Source organism: Thamnophis elegans, chromosome 4 (assembly GCF_009769535.1).
Source record: "Thamnophis elegans isolate rThaEle1 chromosome 4, rThaEle1.pri, whole genome shotgun sequence".
Classification (NCBI taxonomy): Eukaryota; Metazoa; Chordata; class Lepidosauria; order Squamata; family Colubridae; genus Thamnophis; species Thamnophis elegans.
This window is the reverse complement of record NC_045544.1, coordinates 112,574,882-112,601,890: the sequence shown is the minus strand read 5'-3', so window position 1 is coordinate 112,601,890 and position 27,009 is coordinate 112,574,882. Positions and strand designations below refer to the sequence as shown.

General features: G+C 36.7%; 1 protein-coding gene across 3 annotated transcripts in view; it reads left to right on the top strand.

Moving 5' to 3' along the window:
• NCOA1 (nuclear receptor coactivator 1) overlaps positions 1-27,009 on the top strand; it is a 285,039-nt gene that overhangs the window by 84,778 nt on the left and 173,252 nt on the right. The gene's annotated exons all lie outside the window — the stretch shown is intronic.

Here is a 27,009-nt window from a genome sequence, read left to right as displayed (position 1 = left end):
CAGGCAGATGCATCAATTCCAGGTGGCTATTATGTGTTCTGGCAGAGATGTCCCCCTTCTCTATGGAGATGGGCTTTTGCCCTGCATGTCCATTTTCTTCTTGACTGCTGACTTTCTTTCCCCTTCTAAGAGCCTCAGCTGGTGAACCTGTTTTTCGTTTGTTTGTTTTGCAAGCTTATCAGTGGAAAGTGAAAAGTTGAACCTCATTAGACAAATGAAATGATTGACTTTTGTAAAAGTTCTGCCAATTACCCTTTCTAACTCAGGTGACTGGAAGAATAGTGAAACTATAATGTTTTCTTTCTTTCTTTTTAACCAATCCAATACCAGACAAAGAAATATGTCAAATACAAGGGGAATAAGTGGAGAGATACTCATACACAAAGGTTGTCAGTGAAAACCACATGTCCTGAAGGACCCAGCCACAGAAAGAAAATAGTTGAAGCTTGCTTTCCCAACATGGATATCAGAGGTGGGTTGCTCCCGGATTGGCCTGGATTGGCCGAACTAGTAGTAGCGGTGGCAGGAGGCTCTGCCCAGATGCTTCTATGCATGTTTCTCCAATTCTGGGAGTTGAAATCCACAAGTCTTCAAGTTGCCAAGGTTGGAGACCCCTGATCCAGGTCATAGTTGCAAAAAAAAAGTAGTAGGGAGATTACTTATTAATAAGTAAGCAATTAATAAGTAATAAATTAAAGATTCTTCGGCAAAATTACCCTTGTAATACATAATGTAATGTAATTTTGCCAAAATTTGCTACTAAATTATAATTATGCCCTATTAGCCTTTCGTAGAGTGATGAAGACATCGTTGAGCCAAGCTTTAGCAGGAAGAATTGTTATGTCCAGATTTGCTTATGCATATATATCTATGATTGTGGTGGATTCTTTAGGTTTCATATTAGGTTTGGTTTGATTTTGTCTATTTTTGGTTTTTATTTATTTGTGCTGCCTTGAGTAATAAATTGTGAGTTGGGCAACCTTATACATTTCTTCAACAAATAAATAAACTGGATAAGAAGGGAGATGCTGTTTTTTAAAATGTGCATGGCATAAATAGAAAAGCCGCTCTGAGCTCCAAAGAGACTGAAAGCTTATGTGTTTGGTTTTGGAAAAAAATGGTTGTATAAACTTTAATTCTGTTTTTTATTTTAGCTCCGAAAACAAATTTTTCTAATTTGTATTTAGTTCAGGCAAGCTAAGTTCAAAGTATGGTTTATTAATTAGCTACAGGTATACTTCATACCAAATTTAGAATTTGCGTATGACAGGAAGTTGACATTTTGAGTTTTTCCCTCTCATGTACATAATGACTTGTTTTCTTATTGCTGAAGAACATATTGCTATAGTATGCAGATATGAGTGAGTAAAATTCTTTGTTTTTTAAGATCAATTGTTATCAGTTATCTCTCATCAGGATATAAAATGCGTCAAAAGTAGCAGTGCCACTGGGTGTTGCCATCAGAAGTCCTGGGTTATACAGTAATCTGAGGTGGGGAAAAATGATGACATCTCACCCTTTCTTGGTAATCTCTATCTCTCCCCCACATCTCTCCTTCTTTATTTTATTTTTTATTCGTTTCCAGTATTTAATTTTTTGCTTACCCTAATGCTCTCCTGATGTTTCCTTTCCTTTTCTACTTTCCTTTTCTCCTTCCCTTTTTCTTTCCTTGCATTTTTGTTTTATTTGAACAGATATTTAAACATCTCACCAAGAAAAAGGAGGGACAAAAATGAATTAAAAAGAAATTTTTAGCTCAGTAAAATTAGACCCTGTAATCTTAGATCAGTACTGCATAGAAATGTTACCTTATATCAACAAATTAATAATCATAATCAACAAAGGCAACCAATGTTATAATCAGTAAAAAAAAAAGGATTGCCATACAGAAATGATACAACTAAATGATAAGCTAAAGGATATATTTTCTCTTTGAAGAAGAGTAACATAAATGGGCAATTCTTGGTGACCAACCATTGCTACTTTCTGTTGACCTCTCCATAAAGCATTAGAAACAGATACAATAAATCTAATCATCTTTGAGTAAAAGATAAAAAAGTTTAACATGAGGTTTTCAAATATTTTGGTCTCATTTTAAAATATTATTGAGGACCTCAATGAGCTTGGTTTATGTGGACTATGTCTACAATATTTATTGTGTTTTAGAAATTAAATAGGAGATTTTTTAAAATATGTATTTATTTGACTTTGGAGACTTCCTGAAAAGGTCTTGGGGAACTCCAGACCACACTTTGGGAAGCAGTGGTATAGATAACTCTAATCAAAGTGGTATGCAAAATGTTAACAGATTTATAATGAAAAGTATATGAGCACTACAGGAAATTGTGGTAACTTGCGGCACAATTTATTCAAGAAGCATATATCTTAATAAGCAATGGAATCCTCAGAGCTTCCTATTTCCAAAACACATTATTTTCAGATTGTCTAGAAGACCACAATGGTTGGTCAAAAAGTTGTGTAAATAAATTACATGTTTAAAACTTTCTTCTGAAATATTTATGACTCAAAATATTCTGATGCTGAGATCCAGAAGAGTACATGGAAAATTAGCTGTAGCCATGAGATAGGAATACTGCACTGTTTCTTTAATAACCACTAGCAAAGATGCAAATTTTCTTATCAAAAATAAAAAGGTCAAACTGGGAAAGCAAGCCAATCCACATAGTCCTCAACATACAACAATTCATTTAGTGACCATTTGAAGTAACAACGGCACTGAAAAAAGTGACTTATGACCGTTTTTCACACTTATGATTGTTGCAGCATCCCCATAGTCACCCGATCAAAATTTAGATGCTTGGCAACTGACTCATATTTATGACAGTTGCAATGTCCCAGGGTCATGTGATCACCTTTTGCAACCTTCTGACAAGCAAAGTAGATGGGGAAGCCAGATTCACTTAACAACTGTGTTACTAACTTAGCAACTGCAGTGATTCACTTAACAACTGTGGCATAAAAAGTTGTAAAATGAGGCAAAAGTCACTTAACAAATGTCTCACATACCAACAAAAATGTTGGACTCAATGTGGTTGTATGTCGAGGACTACCTGTACTGACCATACTATTCAGGAAGAGAGCCTCAGGTTTGCCATCACGGCTATAAGCATAATTGGGAAGCATTACTTGAAATAAGTACTGCTACTTTGGCCATCTAATAAAAAGGAAGGACTCACTGGAGAAGAGCCAAATGCTGGGAAATATTGAGGGCAAAAGAAGAAGGAGACGACAGAGAATGAGGTGGCTGGATAGAGTCACTGAAGCAGTAGACGTGAGCTTAAATGAACTCCAGAGGATGGTAGAGGACAGGAAGACCTGGAGGAACGTTTTCCATGGGGTCGCAATTGGTCGGACACAACTTCGCGATTAACAACAACAACTTGAAATAAAGGGTTGTAAAAAGAAGACCATGCTTTTGTTATGTTTTGCAAGCCAGAGATTGTGTTGATGTAGCTAATTCTGTGGGTTATGTTTTCTCACAGATATTTTTACTCCTTAAATCTATTTGGGCTTAATATTGTTGCTGTGTTTTTAAGTTGTTTTGTCTTGAGAGGCCTCTTCTCAGGCAGATGCCAGTTTGTGTGACAGACCAGTCCTATAACATAATGATCATGCAATCTACAGTGCTCCAGCATTTTTTTCCCATTATTATTGTGTTACAGTATATTCATTTTGTTTTATTAAATATTTTAACATATGTTTGAAAGCATAACCAAGAAGAGAGAGAGAGAAAGAGAGAGAGGGAGAGAGAGAGAGAGAGAGAAGAGAAAAAACAGATAGAAAAAATGAGAAACAAGGAAATGAAAAAGAAATAGAAAAATATTTATCATTTGTATAAAACTGAGGATTTTCAAAGTAACAGTAGGTTAGACTGAATAGAAAAATGATCTTATATCAATTTAGCACTTTAAAGTTATTATTGAAATCAAACTAATATTCAGTCATTAACACTAGCAGCCAGTATATAGGAGCAAAATAAATTAGAGTTTCAGTGTATTCTGGAAAACTTTACCTTGTCCTAAATCAGATAAGAAGTAAAATTATAAAACCCATATTTGAATATGATGCAAGTCCATGCAAAGAGTTACACTCCATAAATGGTCTCCAAGTTAAATTATATTTAAGTTAAAATTATATTCATTGTTTGGTTGTTTTATATACATACTGTGAACTGCCCTGTAATAATACATGTTATGAAAATCTAAACAGTGATTTAAAATACCAAGTAAAATTGAATGCAAATCTGATTTCAAGTGGTACTGTGAGGATTTTCCCACTTGTTTCACAGAAGAACAGATACAGTACATTTTAAATTAGAATGTCTAAAAAACACTCAAAATGTTCCTATGATGTTGTCCATGATCTGATCAAACACAACAATCAGAAATGTAAGTGCATAATATATGGGAGGAAACAGTGAAATTCTCTCAGATGTACGTTGATCTGTCTGGATGTGTACAGTATTTCTAAATCAGGGGTGAAGAAATATGGCCCCCATATATAAGTTCAAGAGTGAGCCTATCTGCTTCCGCACAGGCCAACACTTTTCTGATTATATCTAGCTCTGATGGTGTATTTTCTTTTTTCCAATATTGTGCATAGGTTATGTGCGCCGCAGTTAGTACATGTATAATTAGATAAAGTGTATCTTTCTTAAACCCTCCGGTATTATACCTAGGAGAAAAAATTTCTGGTTTAAACAAAATTTGGTTTCCCAACATTTGTTCTAACCATGATTGAATCATTTTCCAACATTTTTTTGCCTCATTGCACGTCCACCACATATGATAAAAAGTGTCTGGTGAGAAATATGGCCCCTTTAATGAGCTGTGGACTTCAACTCCCAGAATTCCTGAGCCAGCTGGTTCACCATCCCTATTCTAAAGGAAGGATGCCTTGAATTCCTTTCAGTCATAACCTGGCTGCTTAAATGTATAGAAAAGTTGTAGGTAAAAGGCATGTTATAATATATGACATGATATTGTTTAAAAACATTAGGAGGCGTTTTAATTAAAAATATACAGGTAGTCCTTGATTAACAATAGTTCATTTAGTGACTATTTGAAGTTACAACAACACTCAAAAAAGTGGCTTATGGCCATTTTTCACATGACTTTGACAACATCCTGGCAATCATGTGACCAAAATCCAGACGCTTGGCAGCTGACTCATATTTATGACAGTTGCAATGTCCCAGTGTCATGTGATCACCTTATGCAACCTTCTGACAAGCAAAGTCAATGGGAAGCTAGATTCACTTAACAACTGCAGCAATTTACTTAACAAATGTGGCAAGAAAGATCATAAAATGGGGCAAAGCTCATTTAACAAATGTTTCATTTAGCAACAGAAATTTTGGGCTCAATTGTGGTTGTACGTTGAGGATTTCCTGTACACTGTTTTTGAAACCATCTGGAGCTCACGCACAATATAATTTCATATTACATTTTCTATCCCTTGTGTGTTTATGTTACATTTATAAGGATAGAGGTGATTGCTTGACTTAAATCATGGTATATAGAGAAAGGTCTTCAAAATCAGGTGGAAAGATAATAGGTTTAGGTTATCTGATATAGTGACATAATATATTACCAGGATCATAATTCAGCAAAAGAGAGAGCTTATATACCTGAAAATTGTCTTCTTAGATTGATAAATTATATAGATTTTTGTTGAAAGCCTTTACCTTTTAACATTTGGAAGGATTATAATGACCCTACAGTGAATTTCATCTAGATGAAAAACTCAATTCTAATTATCCTAATATTGGGAAATAGGATTTTGTTTTGCAATGTCATCTATGAGAGAATGTAAAGAAAAATAATAGCAACACTTGCTTTAAAATATTTAACTGCAGATGTTTTTTCTATGTTCCAGAAGCATTGAACGAAAAATTGAAAAGCACCCAATAATATTTTATCTAACAATCTTTTTAACTGAGTAATTTATCTTAAATGTTCTAGACATACATCCAAGTTTTTGGCACAGACTTTAAAAAGATCATTGGTAAACAATAATCCATTTCATCAGAAATTATGGGGCATTCAGTGAATCTAGTGTTTTGTATCTTACAGTAATAAATTAATCTTTCAAGAGAAGCAAAAAAAGGAGCTTTGTGTATTAATGTTAAATGAAGAGAGTGTTCAATCTATGGTTTTAGGTCTATGAATTTTAGAAAGGACAATGATTCTTAAGTTGTTGATCTGAACTTGCTATGCATGAATTGTGAGTATGTTTAAAGGAACCAGGTATAGGAGACATTTGAATCACAACTGAACTTTTTTCAAAGTTCAGGGGTATTTTTTGTGGTTGAGAAATTGTCAAAATGACATCAAGATATGTATAGAATCCATGGGTTATGATTTGTCCAGCAGTCACACGAGCAATAAGATTGCAAAGATTTGGCCCATTTTTAGATGAAAGGTAGCTGTGTCTAATAGTTGAAAGGGATTTCAAAATATTATGATTTCTCAACAGTTCGTCAGGACTATTTGTATGTGCCATCCTACTTAGACAGCTCAGGACAAGTTAACTACACGTTTTCAAAAATACATGGCTGGATCTAAGTCTTTTGGGGGCTGAGCCATTTCAAACTTTACTATTCAAATTTGAACCAGGAGCAGTGTTCGGAACAACATGGAAGTGTATTCAACATCCATGAGCAAATGTCATAATTTATATTCTAATCGTCTTGCACCATGATTGAAAACTGGTTTAGCTTGTTAGTCTCCTCTTTTTTTTAAAAAAAAGGATATGACAAATGAGTGTCATTGGTTTGCATTCCCTCACCCATAAAAATGTTTAATGATTTGTTTCCCTTCCCCTGAAACCTAGGAAAGTTTGATTGCCACCAGACTGCTTATAGCACACAGCTTAGAGAAGTTCTTGTCCAGCTGTTTCTCAGTAGCCTTAATGTTTAAGACATGGTTTTAATTCACTGAATGGTTTGTGGGACTTTTACACAGATTTTCCCAAGGGTTGCTCCCTTTGGATAAGGAGCAAAGTATGGGAAACCGAATAAGAGAAGAATGTTGTTTTCCCTTTTTTTTAAAAAGGGAAATGTATGTTAAGATACAAGTCTCTTGTTCTAAAACGACAATATTTTAACATTTTGAAACAACGCTTGTACAGGAGAATCCTTCACGAGTTTGAAAGCAGCTCCAGATGTCTCCAGGCATTGTTTGTAATAGGCAGAGGATCAGAAATCTGGCTTAGTTGTGCTAGAAGAGCTGCTAGGAGATATTAGAATTTGCTGGACGAGGGAACAATCTGTTTTTCCATTTCTGGGACTGCTTAAATTTGGAGCTGATGGATATCAGGCAGTGGTGGGATTCAAAAAAATTTACTACTGGTTCTGTGGACGTGGTTTGGTGTGCATGGTAGGGGAAGGATACTGCAAAATCTCAATTCCCTCCCCACTCCTGGGGGCAAGATATTGCAAAATCCCCATTCCCTTCCCACCCCACTAACCTGCTTTCCAGCGCCATTCTCCTGTGCAGGGCAACAAAAGAAGACCCAATCAATCAGCTGAGACTCTGATCAGCTGGGACTCGAGAGGCAGTGAATAGATGGGGGCTGGGCCAGCCAGAGATGGTATTTGCTGGTTCTCTGAACTACTCAAAATTTCCACTACCGGTTCACCAGAACCGGTCAGAACCGGCTGAATACCACCTCTGATATCAGGACAACCTTATTAACAATATTGAGTTCATTTTCAGTCAGTTCCACAATCCTGATAAAAGCCCCATTTAATTTTCCCCAATGATAGAAGAACGCTTCATTAACACACATGATATTAAAACACTAGTCAGTATAACATATACTATAATACCTCCCCCTCCCATTACTTGACTTTCCCTGCTTTAACCAGCCTCGTGCACTGAACTTTCGCCTGGCTGCAGCTGGCTGCTAAGTTTCATTTCATGCCACCATTATTTCTTTCGGTGGGAATTTAAATGCAGGGGGAAAGACATCTCCATAGCCAGGCAGCTTTCCACTCATTCCAATAATTTAGCTTTTTCTTTTAAAAAATGCCAAACATATTCAGCATCTGCTGAAAACATGGGGAAGAGGGATGAAAGCATTCCCTCCTACTCCATCTTTCTGTTTGGAGCAGATGAGTGTTTGTTTGTTGTTTTTTTTTTTTTTAAAAAAAACCACGAACTGGCTTGGCTCGGTTAAACAGGGCACCAACTGAATGACAATTTCTGCTTTTTGTGTTGGTTGACTGGGGGAATCTCTGATTGGCTCATGACATTGTATGCGCTCAGCTTTCAACATTGGCAGGATGGAAGGCAATTTGCAAAGCTAAATTCAAATCATTCTGGAGCCACTGGAAAGTAGAAGTTGTCGTTATAAAAGCACTGTTAGTTGTATTGAAAAGAATACTATCCTTATTTTGTTTTGATGACAGAGACATACAGTTGAAATGGCTAATTTGTGACATATGCAAGACTCCACATTAAAATGTACATTTTTAATTTATTCCCTGACCTTGCTTGAACATATACCATAAAGAGGAGATCTCTGGATAATTGGTTCCAACTGCTCTGTTAAAATACTTTATTTTATATGCAGCCAAAATGCCTTCCTATAACTTAAAACTCTATCTTTCACCTTCTCCTTTGGAATGATAAAAACAGGTCTTGAGCATTGTGGCTGCATACATAAAAAGCAGGTGGAGCTTCAATCTACCCATTGCAGCTGCAATCTGGATTTCCTTTGCCCCACCCCTGGTCCATGTGTGTTGGGAACCTGCGCAGTTTACTGAAGCAGCAAAATTGTTGGCACTGTGGAAAAATATTCTTAGCAACCCACTTGAAATAGATGTGTTCATAGTCTTGTCTGCCAAAATTTTGTGGAATTAATGAAAGCTGATACCTTTGACTGGAGTGCAGGAATTTGAGTTGTGAGCTACTTTTCATGAATGGGTGTATAAAGTGTTTTTCCTTTCAGATTGAAATCCAGCCAGTCTGAATTGAATAAGGTTGCCACAAAATATTACACGAATAATGTATCCTTTCACTTGCAATTCCTTCCTCCCAATATTTCTGATTTGTGGTTCAAGCACATGGGATTTCCTTCACAAATACTTAGCTTTTGCAGGAATGAAACTGACATAATAACAGAAAAATGGGGAAGACATTTTTAAATTGATTGTTTCACAATTTGGAATATTTGGCAGTAATGTGAATTAAACATGTAATATCAGTACTTCAGAAACATACAATCCCTTTGCAATAAGAAAAATAAAATTAAAATTTTTGAATTGATGTTTTTTTTTTCTTTTATTCCCCTTTTTGTTTGGTCATCTTATGTTAAAAAGATGCTTTACAGCATTAAAAGAGAATATAAGTTAGTATCATGGTTTTAGTTTTACCACATGCCTGTATCAGTGTGTTTTTTAGAAGTTATAAATACATTTTAATATCAAAGGAACTATTCCTTCAAAGGGAATTGTTGCCTTTTATAATTCACATCAAAACTTCAACAAGGGGTGGAAACATTCTTGTTCAAAAATGGCTTGCTCAGAGCAATTTGGCTTACTTTTGAGGAAACTGAGAGGGTTTTGAGGCTGAGTAAGCAAATAATCAAATATATGAACATGCCACTAGTTAATTAGTGAATTTTAATAGATTAATATCATGCAGATATTTTACTGGCATATTTGCAGTACAGTTACTAATGAATTCCAAAGTCAATGCCACGTATCTGCAAATCTTAAACTAATATTATGCCTTTATTTCTTTGAATATGGCAGGAATATATTTAGAAGGGTTTTCTTTTATATAAATATATAAAAAGGAAAGGTTTTTCACATAAATATGCCATGTGACCCCCCTCCCCCCCATGGAACATTGTTTCATTGTTGCATGGAACAACAAAATAAAATGTACAGAGCAAACATTGCTTTTTCTGCCAGAGGCAATGTTTAAATATGTCAAGGTCTCAATATTACCTAAAATTGGGAAACAAGCTGGGGATCAGTGCCTTTTGCCTCTGGGTTTATATGTTGAGAAACATTTCTTCCCTGTTTCTATAGTATTGTTCTATCATACTGGTAGCCAGGAAGAAACCTGGTAGTGTTTCTGTTCATTTGTATGCAGACTCATAAAGTCATTAATCATTAGCACCTTTGTATGTCTGAATCCTTTGGAGAAAGGTAAAATAATATAAAAAGGGAGTGGAAAGTCCTTGACTTAATAACAGTCCATTTAGTGACCATTCAAAGTTATAGCGGCACTAAAAAAAGTGACTTATGACTGTTTTTCACACATACAACTGTTGCAGCATCTCCATGGTCATGTGATCAAACTTGGCAACTTGGCAACTGACTCATATTGTAGTGTCCTGGGGTCATGCGATCACTTTTTGTGACCTTCTGACAATCAAAGTAATTGGAGAAGCCAGATTCACTTTGCAACCATGTTACTGACTTTACAACTGAAGTGATTCACTTAGTAACTTGGACAAGAAAGGTCATAAAATAGTTAACAACTGCCTTGCTTAGCAACAGAAATTTTGGGCTCAATTGTCAAAAGTCACAGACTACCTATAGTTTTAATTAAATGAATTCCTTGCAGAAAGAGATGCACTGTTTCCCTGAAAATAAGCCCTGGCATTTTTATGCATGCACCTAATATAAGCCCTATCACCAAAATATAAGTTCTACTTGAGCGCCTGTGCAGCTGCCCAGCTGCCCATTCCTTCTGGTTGCAGTGCTGCTGACACGAGGTGAGGTGGGGGGGGTGGAGCTGTCCCATGCACTCCGCAGTGGCTTACCTCTGCAGCCAGGCCATGCATGTCCCAGCAACTGCCTCACGGCCACAGCACTGGTGCCTCGCTTGGCCTCCTCTGTTGTGGCTGCGAGCAAGCAGAAGTGGGCCAGCGGCCATGCAGGGTTTTATTGGATGGCTGAAGCAAGTGTCGGGGCATGGGTGGCCTGGCTGTGGGGCCCTGAAGTTATTTATTTATTTATTAGACTTATATACCGCTTCATAGGGCTTTCTGCCCTCTCTAAGCGGTTTACAGATTTTTTAGCAAGTTGAGTCAGCAACTTGCCCCCACAATCTGGGTCCTCATTTCACCCACCTCGGAAGGATGGAAGGCTGAGTTGACCTTGAGCCAGTGAGATTTGAACCGCTGAACTGCAGATCACAGTCAGATGAAGTGGCCTGCAGTACTGCACCCTAACCACTGTGCCACCTCGGCTCTTTTCAGTAAAAGAGCCAGTGCGGGGACACATGGGGGAGCTCCACCCTTCTGCCTCGCAGCGGCACACTACCACACCACACAGCCTCACTACCCTACTACGAACAAGCAGAAGAAGTGGGCCTCCGATGCATAGGGAAGGGGAAAAAAGACAACCCCCAAAATAAGCCCTAGTGCCTAGTTCAGAGCCCAAGAGAAAATAAGACTGGTTTTATTTTCTGGGAAACATGGGTATCTACTTTATAATAATGTTAGGATGTTATAGAAAGCATTTTTTCTGATCAAGTATAAAGTCTTGAGACTTTGTTGAAGTAACCAGAACATAATCCTTTTTGAAAATGGTTTCTAAAATATTATCTATCAAATGTTTCTCTGTTAGTTCAGATAGCTGAGAAATTTTGTGGTGATCTCACCTTGGATGTATATTTTTCTGTTTCTTGGCATGTTCTGTGGTAAAATCTGTGAGTTGTTATTATTTTGGTGTTCTATGTATAATATATCCATTGAAATTATAATGGATGAATTGCAAGCTGTATGATTAGGATAAGGTGTTGGTACCACAGGCCATTTATAAATGGTGCCCACTTGACCTGCTTTCTTCCTAATATGCTTTTTCAAGCGGATACTACACAGCTGAAGATTAGAGATTAAATTGCACCTGGGCCATAATAGAATCCAGTTCCTTTTTATCAGGTTACTTCAGAGGCAGAATGATGATGATATGATTTCTTGCAAAAGAACTGGAACATATCCTAAGTGAGAAACTTTTACAGAACCAAGATAAACACTTCTGTAAATGTGACTGCTTCTCCAAAGGAAATATAGAGATAAATTAATAGAATAGAGTATACTTTACTATGTGGTTCACTGGACAAATATTTACAATCTGAATTCAGATAGGCTGAATTTTGGAAACAATTGAGCGTTGGATTGCCCACTTGGGGACTTAATTAAATATTAGTTTTATCTTGTGTAAGGCAGTTTGATCTTTCCATACAGACAATCATGAGTTCAGAATGTCACATTTTTTATTATTTACAAGTAGAATATGTAGTAACTCTTGGTTCATTTGAATAACATTCATGATAATGACTGAAAGTTTTAAAAATAAATATAGTTCATCCTATATAAGAACTCAAGGTATATACCAGCGCCATTTTGCTATGCTAATATGTTCTGTGATATTTATGAGGTCATTTTAGGTGCCACTTTGAATAATTTTGGAGCCAATATAGATTTATTATACTTAGATTAATTTCTGTTGGTATCATCATACCAATCATTGCTAGCAATTATCTTTTTACATTAACATACATATTTATCCCATATCAAATTTATATTAGCTGGAGATTGTATGAAAGCATTTGAAATGACATTTATCATTCCTACAAAATTTCATCTTGTTCTTTCTGAATAAATTTAACTTCTGTTGAACAATATTTTACTTCAACCTGAATTATTTTGTATTTCAACATTCATCTTGCTTTGCTAAATCCTTTAGTCACATTATGTTTAAGAAAGCAGAAGTAGAGATGATGGTGGAATTCTACCTAGATTAATATGTGTAAAGACTGCATTTGCTAAATGCTTGACAATATCTGACTGCTATTCAGGGAGAAGTTCTAGAATGAAAATAATCCTAAATTGAGATTGAGATTCAGATAAAAAATAGGAATTAAAGACAATGAATAAAAGAAACAATCATTTTGGATCTTCACATAATCTCTGGATTACAATAAATCTGATAAAAAGAAGTATGCATGGAAACAGAATATATTATTTAGCATCCAGATCTGTATTTTCTTTGGAACTCTATAGAGGTTTTCTTTTTTTCCTCTGTTTGTTTATTTAATTAAAGGGTGGGAAACTGCATGAGGTAATTGCTGGTTCTAGCATTACTTGAGAATTTGAGAACCTTGTCCATGTATTGGCACATTCTTGTTGTATTTAATCCTCTGAACTATTTTTTTTTGTTTCTCTCTCCTCCCTCTCCTCTTTTTATTTACCTTTTTAAAAGCAAACTTGACATATTTTTTAATTTTAAATGTGTGTGCATATCAAGAGCTTGATATCTGGATTTCTGTTTTGCTGTTAATTAACTTACATAAAATGGCTTTGTGACAGCCACATCTATGCACAAGACTTAGCGCATTGGTTTTTAGCTGGTTAGAACACCCAGGTGGGATGTACCTCGGCTAAGACTAGTGGCAGTAGCATGTTAGATAAATTGTTTATCCTCTATTAATATTGTTAATTCCGCTTAAAGCCATTTGCCACTAGTTTGTGATGTTGAATCATACAGTTCAGTTTCATATCACGTAGAACATATTTTCATTGTCTATCTAAATATCTTAATATTCAAATGTACTAGATGACTTTCTGGTTCTAATGCTATAAAAAGGGAATCTTCTCCATGTCTCCCTTGACAGTACCATGTAAAACTCTTTTCCAAACCTTTTGCAGATACAGTGGCCAATATTATGTATTCCAAATGTACACTAAAATGAAATACTTAAGGTATTCAACTGGGTCCAGACCTAGGTTCAAGCACACACTCAGACTTGATACTCACTGAATACCTTTACTTACTAGTCATTAAATCCACTCTATGACTTAAAAGTTAGATTAAAACTAGGCTGACTTTTCATTGAGCTTTTTATCATAACTTCAAAATTCCTTTCCTATCAGTTCAGGCTCCCTTATCATGAGTCCTTATCATGAGTCCTTATCATGCAATACGATTTTGTTGCATAGTAGATCTCCTCTTGCAAATGAGGGTTGAAAATAGGTCTGGATTTTAAAATCTTAAGACCATTTTAAAATAGCTGTAAGACGAGAATTTTGTGTTGATCTTTGGAGACTTATATTACTGCACCAGGTCCCAAGGTTATTTTTAATGTGGGAAATCTCATGGAAATCAAACTGTTATTTTTTTAGTTCTCTGAATTATAAAGGCTTGTTAATTATATTTCTGCATTTATTTTTTCTGAAATTTGTTTTGTCTCTGATTGCCTTGCAAATATGATTAGTGATGTTATTACATATATTTTCAAACTGGAAGAAAATTCCCATATTCAAAATTTGAACATTTATGAATCAAATAATTTATCATAATCATCATCATATTCTATTGGTGATTTGTGTTTTACTTTTGATGTTTTGGATTTATATTGTGGAGTCTTGTAAGCAGATTTGACTGGTAATGAACAGGAGTGAAAGAAGTTAAAGAAATAAAGAGAAATGAAAAATATAAGATAAAAAATATAGCTAACGCAATGTTAAGATTTGTAACTGATCTGATTAACTATGTTGTACGAATACACTATTTAGTTAATGGGGCAGTATTATTTATTTGTTTAGGAGCATAAATTTATCATCCATTATAGAAAATTTTCTGGAGAGGAGGAAAGCAAGCAAGAGAGCTTTGTTATATCCCATCTGACAGATTCTTCCAGCTTGCCTAAAATGGGTTTTAAGTCCAGAGCTCCAGTTCATCTAGAACTTTTCTATGAATGTATCCTTACATGTTGTTGTTGCAGGTTCCACTGAAGCTCTTATTAATTTTAAACACTGTTCAGTATTATCTGCCGCCTTATCTAAATTTATTATGCAGTACATCTCATAACATCGAGGTATTAGGCTACATATCTTTAAATAAAACATTTTATGTGATAGTGTGTAATCTTGTTAAGATAAAAATTGCAGAATTGGTTTTATTTTGGTGTCCCCTTTGGCACAGTAGAATATAATCCGGAGGAGTTCCCCCCTCCCCCCACTTGATTGGACCAAAAGAAAGCAGCTATAGCTTCTTAAATTTGAAAGATAGGAGCAATTGAAGTCTCTGAAATCAATTAGCCAGTTGGAATGGTCTAAATATTGTTATGCTGTCATTTAGTGAAACTGGAAACAGTCTAAGAATTAGTTTGCATCTCAAATTTATAGATCAGTAAATGTGGGGATGCTCTAGAGACCAGACCATAATGAAAAGCTGCAGTAATTTGGGGTTCAAGATAGACTCCTTGTGCTATGTATTTTGTTTTATTTCTCTGTTAGATTTAAATAACCAAGAACCTAATGGTGCTGTACCTCTGGATCCACTTGGTTTAATTATTTGGTTCTGTATAACATATTACTTTTGGGGCTTCTTCTGTCATTGTTGCTATTGGAAAAAAAGGGGCTGGGAAAGAGAAGACATAACAAAGCTGTGTTATCTCTCCTCACCACATAAATCATGTCATTCATTTCTACCCTTTTGTCTCGGTCTAGGACATTCTTCAGTTACTAGCATAAAAAACCAGCACCGTCCCTGTTCCAAAGCCTTTTTATTTCAAAATTCAGGTTACAGCTCCAGAAATCATTTGTGGTGCAATTCAAAGAGCTAACTTGCCGAAAAATGTTGGTAGCTTTATCTAATAGCAAAAGACATACATTTGTCACTGAACAGAGGAATGTGGATTGGGCTCAGGATTCTGCAGGGACTGCCTGCTTAACAAATATGGTACCAATTTATTTTTCCCTATTTATTTTTATTAAGAAACAGAATAAAGTGTTCTCTTACTTAGAGACAAAGTATTATTAAGGCCCAGCTGTAGGAATTGGACTGAATGGTAGAGAATCATGTTATGAGATTTATAATGTTTTGTTTCCATAGCTATCAGCATTATCTACTTAATATAGTTATTTAGTCAAGAACCCGCAACTTTGCTCTTAGTTATTGGAGTGGAGCTGAAAGTGTCCTTGGCAGGTAATAGGGATGAAGAAATACTACTTTCTGTCATTATTTTCCCCGGTCTGAAATCTTTTCTGTTCTGCTTTTTCACTTATTTGCATTTTTAAAAAGTGGGTGGATTTCACATAACATGCGTTTTCTCCTAATATAATGCATTTTATGTATGCTTTTCAATTTTGGCATTTTTGTTACATACTTTTCACATTTGTGTACCCATCTTACGGTTGGCAATCTGCCTCATAACATTTGGTGAATTGTGAATACTGAAAAATAGCTCAGGATACTTGTGATACCATGTATACTAAATAACTGTCTACCATTCCTGATCATTCCTGTATTTAAGGCAAGAATCTCATTTTTAGTAGCGCTTTCAAATTGAGATCAGAATTTTTCATTATATTATTATTACCCTGTTATTTGTCTTGTCCCCCAGTATTAGTACATTATTGTTCTGTTCAAATGCATCAAGCGTTATTGGAAGTTTGATGACTGATCTCTGTTTGTTAGGTTAGGTTGAGCAGGAAAGCAAGACATGGATGTATATCTTTTAAGTTATGAAGATTTAAAGATTAAGTATTATTTTCCTCCTGTTCTGTTAACTTACCAATTTAATTCCAAACTATGGAAAATGTTGTCCTTGTTCAGAGAATCAAAAGAGATTAAGCAGATCTTTGGTTCGGCCTATGTGCACCTTGACTCTTAACTAAAGACATTGGATGTGAATACATGCATAACAGTTTGGGATTTTGATATATTACTTTGACTGGCTTGACCCTGGTTAGAGCTGGCAGCACATATGGTATACGGGTCATAAATATTCAAGTTTGGTGTTCTTTGAAACTTAACCTGTAGGATGATGAAAACCTATTTGCTTTACTGCATTAATAAATGTTTTCATTGTTCTTATGAAGTACTACTGATAGAAACCAGTTGTAAGCATTGAACCTCTTATTTTAAGCTGGATGCTTCAACCCATGTGGCTTCTTTTGCAATGCAATGTTACCCCTCAGTGCACTTTCTTTGTGGTTGTCTACTTAAATCTCACTTAGTTTTTTGTAACTTCTTGGTACCATATATCTTTGAATTAAAATAATATATATATTTTAAAAAGAATAGTACTAGGTTTGAGTGGGTGGGTGGAGAAAAAGTAGTTGCAGTGATCTTAAATCGTGTTTTGGAATAGAGTTTATCCCTATCATGACATTGAGCCCTATTGTATTTGGATAGACTATTCAGGTCATTTCTTGAATGTTCAAATAGACTGGAAGTCAGAGATTCGGAGGATGAGATGGATTGTATCCTCTGTCTTTTGTTCGGTTACTATCATCCGTTAGAGCAATGAACTGTGAGCTAATTATGCTTGAGTTGATTCCACATTGTTGCTGCAATATTTTCAAACCTTTTTAAATAGATTACTGCTTAGGGGGGACCTAAGGCAAAGGGCCATTCCAATTGGGGAGGTCTTTAAGCTGCCAGCATGGGATGACTTGATGGCCATGTCCAGATAACATGCTTTCTGTTGCTTAGATGATTATGACTTCATCCAGCTGCACATGCTGGCTTTTTCCAATATTCCTTGCATTAATTGCTAGTTTTAAGTTTATTTCATGAAACAGATTTCTTCTTCAATGCGCTAAGAAGACCAACAACCTAAAGAACTTGCAAAAGGTTTTTTTTTCTTTTAAGTCAGCAGGAATTGTTGCTGTGCTTTTGTGTTTGGATGAATCCATAACTTAATATAATCTAAAGTTGGTTGGTTATCTGAAAGAACACAATAGTTAAGCAATTTCCTTGCTGCTTATACCTCATGGTTATAAACATTTTGTAGGAGACACAATCTGGGTGTTTCTCTTCTTGTAAACATCATAGTAATACTGTATAAAGTCTGCTTCATACAGATAATAGATACATAAAAATGTAGATAAGATGTAGATAAAAACCTACATTTGTTTTCTGAAATTAAGGCATACTGCTGAAAGATGCAAAACAAATAGTGAAAGTTACATTTTTAAAGTTTCACAAGGGAATTTGCTTCAGAGGAACCTGAAATGGAAAGAGAGACTTGTGGATAATTGTTAACTTTGTTCTTGGGCATTAGCAGCTAGATAAACTAAGAGAGGATGCAGATATACAACTATATGTTAGGATGGTTTGTGAATGTAAATCATTAAAACATTCCAAGAATTAAAATGTAATAACCCCCACTCCAGCCACAAAATACTACACCAGAATGCAGTTTTACTAATACAACTAGTAATATGGTCTGGGATTTTTGACCATACATCTCTTGTAATGGGTACAGAGCATTTTCACTGATTATTTGAAAAATATGACTGCAACTAAGGAAAGCTATTTATGGGAATGACACAATAGAGGTCATAAAAGACTGTGGCCTGAGAAACTGCAAGTTCTTGATTGTATAGATGAGTTATGTCAGAATAGCAATCACAGCATAATAACCTCTAAATATTAATTATATAAATTTTACTTATCCTACCTTTCACTGAAGAGTTAATTGCTTTCTAAAGACCTATCTGAATGTATCTAATATTATTTACTGGCTTGTTTTCCTTTTTCTCTTGTAATGAGATTAGCAAAATCATTTTTATAAATCATTTTGTTATCTCTGGAAAAATTATGTGTATATTTGTGAATGGAGTATTGTGTTAAGTAATTTAATACTGCAGACTTTGAGCATGCCTGAAAATCTAAATGAATATAACATTGTGTAAACTCTCCTTTGTCAAGATCATATCTCAAACTATCATAAGGAAGTTGTCCTTAAGCTTTGGCACTAATTATTGGGGTTGTCTTTGTAGAGTTTTCCTTAATTAGATTTTGAAACAGAAGTCACATTCCATGAAATTTGAATGAATCAAAATCTCAGCTAGTCCAAAATATATATTTTCAAACTTTCTTTTTGCTAGCAATATTTGGAATGGAAAATGTTTGCAATAGAAGGGGGATAATTAGAACTGATTTTTTTAAGAGCTAACAGTGCCATGATCTCATGTAACAAAATGGATGAGGATATATTCCAATTTGGGCCAGAACATTACTCTAAAGAATTATGAACTTCAACACAAAATATTCCTGCTCCTTTCTCTTACGCAATAAATATTAATTTGCCAAACTTCAGTTGCATTACCTCTCTCATTAAACTACTCCAGTAATAGGATAATTTAGATTAGTGTAAGCAACATGATAGTCTCCAGATGTTTTAGAGTATCGTGTTTGTTAATCCTAGCCAGCATGACCAATGGTAAACAATTACTGTATAGGAGCAACAATGAAAGGCATCCAGGAAAGCATAAACTAAAAATAACCTTTAATAAAGTTTATACCAATATTTTTCCAAAATGGCAAGAGAGATGGTTTCCACGACTTCTCTGGCCAGTTTATTTCATGGTTTCTCAACAAGCTCCATTGCTCAATGGACCTCTCTCATAAATAAATGAATAGTTTATATACTAAAATATTTATCCAGATCTTTACTTATCATATAATTTGAATGTGTTCTTTTACAGTCATGTGACAGCTAACTAAATATGGGTATTATATTGCTGTTTTTATGTTACCTCTTCTCCAGGCTAAGCAAGTTTATCTTCTCTAGATCCAGTTTGGTGTTGTCTATTTTGAAAGTGACTTTCCACAGCTTTCATGTTCTGAAACTGAGAAGACTCAGTTTCACTGATCACAAGATAGAAAAATGTAAGTTGACATAGAAAAATGTGAGTTAAACAGCATCACCACCAAATGGATTCTGGTTAACTGATTAACCAGTTAACTGGTTAACTGGTGTTAACAGATTAATAAAGTTGCAATAGAGCCAAGAAATTAAAAGACTCTTGTCCCTGGGGAGGAAAGCTAAGGCGAATCTAGATAGCATACTAAAAAGCAGAGACATCACCCTGCCAACAAAAGTGCGTATAGGCAAGGCTATGTTTTTTCCGTTGCAATGGATGGTTGTGAAGGCTGAGCGCCAAAGGTTGAGTGCCAAAGGCTGAGCGCCAAAGAATTGAAGCCTTTCAACTATGGTGCTGGAGATGACTTTGGTGATCAAACCAGTCAGTCCTAGAGGAGATCAACCCTGACTGCTCTTTAGAAGGCCAGATCTTGAAGATGAAACTCAAATACTTTGGCCACCTAATGAGAAGAAGGACTCACTGTAGAAGAGCCCAATGCTGGGAATGATTGAGGGCAGAAGTAGAAGGGGACAACAGAGAATGAGATGGCTGGATGGAGTCACCAAAGCAGTAGGCATGAGCTTAAATGGATCCCAGAGGATGGTAGAGGACAGGAAGGCCAGGAGGAATGTTGTCCATGGGATCGTGATGGGATGGACATGACTTCACAACCAACAACAGCAAGAATTGGAAGGGACCTTGTAGGTTATCCAGTCCAACCCATGCCCAGGTTGGAGACCCTACAAAATTTTTGACATGGCAGCCTAACCCTTCTTGAAAGCCTCCAGTGTTGAAGCTCCCACAACGTCAGAATGCAAGCTGTTCCATTGGTTGATTGTTCTCACTGTCAGAACATTTCTCCTTGTTTCTAGGTTGAATCTCTCCTTGATCAGTTTCCATCCATTATTCCTTGCCTGACCTTCAGGAAAATAGCTTGACCCACTCTTCTCTGTGGCAGCCCCTCAAATATTGGAATACTGCTATCATGTCTCTCCTGGTCATTGCCTTCACTAGACTAGCCATGCCCAGTTCCTGCAACCGTTCTTTTAGTCTCCAGTCCCCTAATCATCCTGATTGCTCTTCTCTGCACTTTTTCTAATCTCAACATCTTTTTTATAGTGTGGTGACCAAAACTGGATGCAGTTGACAAACTGCACTCAATGTGTAGTCCTTAATGAAGCTGCATTACATGGAGGTGTCATGGATCTGCCCCAAGGCCTCTCTTCAGAAGCAAGTTCAGAGAAGGAGGGAGGGTGAATTTGAATCTGCAAAGGAAAGCGTGGAGCCGAGTATTGGTCAGGATCAGGGCTTGGAGAGTGCTAGCCTGATGGAACACCCTCAGCTGGTGAACTGGATGAGCAACAGGTTGAGGCTGAGGGAGGTGAGCCACAACTGCAGCAAGTTGGCCAGGAGGTTCCAGGTGAGAACTGGGAGCAGCTGCCACCTATTAGCAATGAGGAGTAGGTGGAGTCTACACAACGCCGGGTCAGCTAAGATAACCTCATCTCTCATGAAGAGCTGCCCCTTCATTGCCTATTTAACTTTGCCCTGAGGACTTGAGTGTTGCTGGAGCAACATTCCCAGTTCTGTGCCTTGTGTTGTATATCCTGGCCTGTTTGACTCCTGGACTGCTTTCCTGGACTTGTGTGCCCATTGGATTCAGTTACCCTGTGACTTGCTGTACTGAGTTTGGAATCCAGACCTGTGCAACGGGGGTGCTTTCTGAGAACATGTTTAGGGGGTTTAAATAAACACCATACATGTGCCATACATGTGGGGGGGGGGGAGTGGGACAGCACAGGAAGGAAGTATGCAGTGGGGTATCTCAAGCCTCTGTCTTAGGTCCAGTACTCTTCAACATCTTCAATGATTTGGACGAGGGGACCGAAGGGAAACTTGTCTAATTTGTAGATGACACCAAGCTGGCAGGAATAGCCAACACTCTGGAAGATAGGCTCAAGATAAAAGAAAGGTCTTGAAAGACTTGAACATGAAATGTAAAGTTCTACATTTAGGAAAGAAAAACCAAATGCACAGGCGTAGAATAGGTGGTACCTGATTCAGTAATAGTAATTGCAAGAGGGATCTTGGAGTTCTAGTGGACAATCACCTAAATATGAGCAGCAATGTGCTGCAATGCCATAAAAGCCAACACAGAGGGATAGAATCATGTGAAGTGTTAGTATCAGTTTAAAATGCCTTGATAAGACCACATTTGGAATACTTCACCTTTGGTCGCTATGATATAAAAAAGATGTTGATATTCTAGGAGTCCAGAAAAGAATAACAAAAAGGATTGGAGGCTAAAACATGAAGAACAGTTGCAGGAAATGAGTATGTCTAGTTGAATGAAAAGAAGGATTAAGGGTGACATCATAGCAGTGTTTCAAAATCTAAGTCCATGATGGCGAACCTATGGCACGTGTGCCACCAGTGGCATGCAGAGCCATTTCCAAGGACATACGAGGCGTTGCCCTGACAGGTCCAGCACGCATGCGCGCACTGGCCAGATGATTTTTTACTTTCATTTTTGGCCGTTTTCGCCCTTCCCCAAAGCCTCCGGAGGGTGAAAAACCACCCAATGCATAAACCAGAAGTTCGGGAATGGATTTCTGATTTGCACGTTGGGCTGTTTTTTGCCCTCCCCAGGTTCCTAGAAAGCTTTTGGAGCCTGGGGAGGGCAAAAAAATGACCTACCGGGTCCATCGGAAGTCAGAAAATGGGCCGTTTCTGGCCTCCGGAGGGCCTCTGTGGGCCCCAGGAGGCCATTTTCGCCCATTCCAGGCTCCAAGAAAGCCGTGCGTGCATGTATGGGGGAGAGGTGGGTGGGATTTCACATGTTCATGTGCAGGGGACATGGCATGGGGGGGCATTATGAGGGTGGGCATGCGCGCACACGTGATAGCGCACATGTGTGCTTTTGGCAGCGGAGGCGAAAAAGGTTCGCCATTACTGATCTAAGGGATTGCCAGAAAGAAAAAGGGGTCAACCTATTCTCCAAAGCACCTGAGGGCAGGACAAGAAGCAATGGATGGAAACTAATCAAGGAGAGAACCAATCTACAACTAAGGAGAAATTTCCTGACAGAATAATTAATCAGTGGAACAACTTGCCTCCAGAAGTTGTGGGTGCTCCAACACTGGAAGTTTTTAAGAAGAGATTGAACAACTATTTGAATGAAATGTTGCAGGGTTTTTTGCTTGAGCAGGAGGAGAACTTCCAAAGTCCCTTCCAACTCTATTATTCTGATATTCTGATTAAATGGGAGATGCCTGAGACACTACATGAGACAATTTATGCTTTGCTGCCTGCAATTACAGCTTTCTCAGCTTATTCAGGTCCTAGTTATGGGAAGAGAATTTGGGCAAATATTTAATAAGCAAAATGTTATGCTTTATAATATCTAGTGCCGTTCACTTTTTTCCTGCCTGTTCGTCTTGTAAAGGATACTGAATAACATCTTGCCAAACTGATGTAGTTGTGGGCACAACTATATTCTGCCAAACTGATCAAGTAAAACATCCCCAGACATTATTTCCAGCAGCAACTGTAGTGCCAAACCAGAAATGAAGTATCTCTAAGAGGAGAGACTAATTAATGTGCAGTTCGCACTGTGAAATGAAAATGGTCCCAGCTTTTATTCATTAAAAAAAAAGTAATTTTTAAATTTATTTCCTTCAATTGCCAACAAGAGGGAGAACAATGTATATTGTGTTTATATATATATATATATATATATAAACACAATGTGTGTTTATATATACACACACACACACACACACACACACATCCTTCTATTCTTGAGGCAATGCAATTGACACTTAGTGTGCTTAGAGTCTCCATTTTTCAGTACATTATACAGTTTCTTAAAATCCATAATACTCAGCACTTGGAAATACTACCTTGTCAAAGAAACAGTTTTCCAGAACACAGTAGTGCATGGACTACTGAAGGGTATTTCATATAAATGCTTTCTTTCTGTTAGCCTAATGCTTTTACCTCTAGGGAAAGTTTCTAAAAATTCCTCCTAGGGAAACACGTGCCCCATGCGTTTTAAAAGGGGTTTCTCTGAGCTAAAAGCTTTCAGTTCCCTTTTCTTTTCACTGTCTCCTCCTGCTTCTTTAGAGACAAGCAGCTTGCCTAGAGGGTGTGGCAGAGAAAGAACTCTCTCTGGGATTTGCTGAAATCATGTGGTATCTTCTCTTCTCCAAGACATTGCTGCAGAATGTTGCTTGATAAGATAGAGACCAAAGCTTTATGTGCTTCAGAAATCTCTACTATTTGCTATTTATATTTATATCTTTATTTGCTTCATGTGGATCAGAGAGGCAAGTTGTAAAGGCAGGAGTGACCAGAGTAAGGTAGGCCTGGGGAAAAAAGACATTTAAATGGGTGGCAAACATTTGAGTGACTCTCTTGAATGAGTCCAGAATGCAGAGAGACTGCATCTCAAATGCTAAGTCTTGCTTCCTGTTTGTTGAGCCCGTTGTTGGACTCCTAGCTTGTTTTAATCATGCTCCTTATTAACATAAATTGTGGTATCCAGAACATTTATGGTAGTACTAAATAGCTATAAAGTATTTTATTGAACAGAACACAAAATGTTTAAATGTCATGTCGTGTTTCTCAAAAAAAAAAAAAAGATAAGGAATCAGTTTAAAGTTTAAATCATGTTTCATAAATAGCTAAAATGCATGCAGATTCATTACATTGATGCCACATATGCTGGAGTTTTGAATGACAGGTGTGAATTAAAATAACAACAAAAAGAGAAATTATCCTATATTTTCTAAATGGTGCTGTGCCCATCTTTTTTATATGGCAATGTAGTAGGACTTGGAAAAATTCTCAGCTGTCTCTGTGAGTTATTATTGCTGCCTAGTTACCACTTATCTTAGGATCCTATTATTTATTAGAGCTAAAACTTTTTGCTTCCAAGGTGGTTTTTAAAATCATAACTTATTTTAGCTTCATTAAATGAGATGGCTTAGGATATGACAAAGATACTTTGGAAATCAGAATCTGTGGGATGATATAAATCACTTATTCTTTAATCTGATTGCAATGATGCTACTCAAATTGTGTAATAGGAAAGATACAAAGTTTATCTTCTTTGAGACAATGTCTCTTGGAAAAAATAAACAATTCCAGGATGTTTCAAGCATAATCTTTACTGAATCTTTATCTTGGATATTCAGTGATTACTCCATGTCTCCACTGAAGTGTGAATACCACTCACCGGAGACAGTGTGATTTCTTTTGATAACACGCTTTGCTATTAAGAATAAGACTTCAGGCATATCTGTGTTAACTAAGATGTGATTTACTGGGCTAATCTTATTTTCTGGGTTTCCATGATAGAGTGAAATATAATCCAATCATGTGTTCTAGCCTAAAGTGTGGTTGACTCATTTATGTTTCAGATTGTAGTTTGAACATAACCATTTTTTTAGACTCCCTAATTGCTTCTTTACTTCTTGTGTTAATTTATTACATAGCTATAACACAATTTAAGTATTCTGAGTGCTTTGCATATGATTATGGAATAAATCTGGATGAGCTCAGAAGAGCTAAAATGCTATTGAAGAATTAACCTGTAGCTTTTGTGTTAATTCTTCCAAAAATAGAATACTCTCGTATAAATGCTACAGTCTAAGCAATAATTACTCAAAGGCAGTTGGGTATTTAAGAGAACAATCCTGTTTCAATTTTAGATTATAATTTAAAGACTATTCTCCCTAATTATTAAGTAGTGGTCTGTAATCTGATAAAATACTGGTAAATAATAGGAAGTTTTTCTGTTATAACTTGTGGAATAGAAAAATTTATCTACAGTATAGAAATTCCATAGAGGACTTTTTCAACCATGATTTAATGCCTTTGAGTTCCTCACTAATCAGAGGATGAAGTAAAGGAAATATTTAAGAATGGTTTTACAGATTTAGATCTTTTCTCCCCCAAAAAAGTTTCATATCTCTAGGGGTATAACAGTTATAAGGCACATTTATGAAATAATGTGTGCAGTTTTTGTTGCATGCATAAAGTCAAGTTTTTTGGTAGCCTTAAAATAATCATGTGCCCATAATCATCAGAAATATTTTCTTAATTAAAGGACCAGATGGGGAAAAATGCAAAGATGGGCTGCCCTTGGGTTTCCTGCTTAGTCACCATTTTCCTGTATCTTGTGCTGTTTTAAAAGATTCACACTGTGGAAGTGTTATATGACTGTGACTTACAACTAGCTATCTGTGACAAGAGACCAGGCCTTGACTAGCTGAACTTACATGTAATATGAGGAAGGGTTATTGTTATGGGGAAAATAGGAGGAGGAAAGAGTATTATATATGTTTGCCACCTTGAGTTATTTGTAAAAATAACAAGGCAGGCTAAAAACCCAATGAATAAATATTGAGAACAGGGTTTCTGAAGAATAGTGGAAATTGGCAGGAGAGTTATGGAGGAATTTGTGTTCATGGACAATCTAGATCAGATAAGTGTTTGCTCAGGAAATTCTTGGTGGAATAAGTTCTTTTTTTGATGAAGATATAGAACAGATGCATGGCTCTTCTTTTTTAATCAGGTGATCACTCTGAAAAGAAAAGGAAAGAAAGTGTCAGGCTTCACTCAGAGGTGGTGAGTCAGTGTGGTAGAGTTTGGTTATAGGCAGGAAGAAGAGAGAGACTAGGCCAGATTTGAGATTCTCTATGCAATGATGGACCTATTGGAAGGCCCATTGCAAGAGGCGAGACAGTGTTATCCAAATTCTGTGGCTGGTGCATTAGCTGTAGTAGGTACTGTTTTCTGGATATTAGAAGAGAAAGTTAACACATTCAGTTGAATTGATTTCAGCCACCTTGTGTAGTACATAAGCCAGAAGGAAGTTATCGGCAGGAGTATATAAAGGTAAGACTTTTTCTGCCCAAGCCTTGCCCAAGCCCTGCCCAAGCCCTGCCCAAGCAGTACTTCAGTTGGATATATCTGCTAGAACAATTTTTTTCTGTCAATTTTTTTCTGATGTGAGCCTTGTGTTAGAGCATCTGCTTTTCTGCTTCCATGGATGTTAAACTACACCTTCATAAAAGCTAACTATTCCAACTTGCTAAAAGCATTCCATCTTAAAGACCACCATGTTAGAAAAATTGTCACTGCTGGAATCTGGGGAGGCCACAGAGAGGGTGGGTAGGGAAAAGGCTATAAGGAGCCGAGGTGGCACAGTGGTTAGGGTGCAGTACTGCAGGCCACTTCAGCTGACTGTTATCTGCAGTTCAGTGATTCTAATCTCACCGGCTCAAGGTTGACTCAGCCTTCCATCCTTCCGAGGTGGGTGAAATGAGGACCCAGACTGTGGGGGTGATATGCTGA